This window comes from Pteropus alecto, unplaced genomic scaffold (genome assembly GCF_000325575.1).
Source record: "Pteropus alecto unplaced genomic scaffold, ASM32557v1 scaffold72, whole genome shotgun sequence".
Lineage (NCBI taxonomy): Eukaryota > Metazoa > Chordata > Mammalia > Chiroptera > Pteropodidae > Pteropus > Pteropus alecto.
In genome coordinates this window covers 14,190,707-14,191,590 of record NW_006436811.1, presented here as the reverse complement: position 1 = coordinate 14,191,590, position 884 = coordinate 14,190,707, and the positions used below count along the sequence as shown (strand labels likewise).

At 38.5% G+C, this 884-nt stretch overlaps 1 pseudogene; it reads left to right on the top strand.

Moving 5' to 3' along the window:
• The first annotated feature begins 506 nt into the window (after positions 1-506).
• LOC112481517 lies at positions 507-625 on the top strand (annotated as a pseudogene).
• The last annotated feature ends 259 nt before the right edge of the window (positions 626-884 follow it).

Sequence of the window (884 nt, the reverse complement as noted above, 5' to 3'; positions counted from 1 at the left end):
CTTCATCTCCAACTAATGGATCTTCTCTAATTTATTGCAGGACATTCCAGTTAGGTTCTGTTATTTCGAATTCAATCCCCTTTTATTGCCCCTGTGTCACTCATATATAATATATACAACAGTATCATTCACATATATATACAACTGACTCTTGAACAACACAGGTTTGAACTGTGAGGGTCTACTTGTAAGTGAATAGTTTTCAACTGACCCACACAATTCAAACCCATGTCATTCAAGGGTCAACCTTGTGTGTTTGTGTGTGTGTGTGCATGTGCGTGTGTGTGTGTGTGTGTGTGTGTGTGTGTGTAAAATCCTCATTCTCCAGCTATTGAATCAAATATGCTCTCTGTAGTAAAAATTTCAGATCGCCTAAATACTGATAGGGAGTGCCTTCTAAATCTGCATGGCTTTGCCTGATATAGATTATTGTGCAAAACATGTTGTTTCCCCTTCCTGACTCTTTTTTCTCATTCAGGCATAATAACATATGAAGTTCTAGTTTAGTTTACAGCCATGTCACCCTGAACAAGCCTGATCCTGTCTGATCTCAGAAGCTAAGCAGGGTCGGGCCTGGTTAGTACTTGGATGGGAGACCACCTAGAAAGACCAGGTGCTGTAGGCATAAAAAATAAAAAATAAGGAATTGTGCCTTGACAAGGTCCTTGCAATCTGTGAGGTCAACCAAGGGTTGCCTCACCTAAGGAAAAAAAAAAAATTAATGAAGTTCTAGGTTAGAATAATCTACTTAATAATGCCCATCACTTGACAGTATTTCTCTTGTGTTTTAATTTAGTTCCTGTTAATATTATAGTACAGGTATTCCCCGCTTTTTCAAAGTTCACATTATGCCACTTCCTCTAATGAAAGACCTACATCAGAAC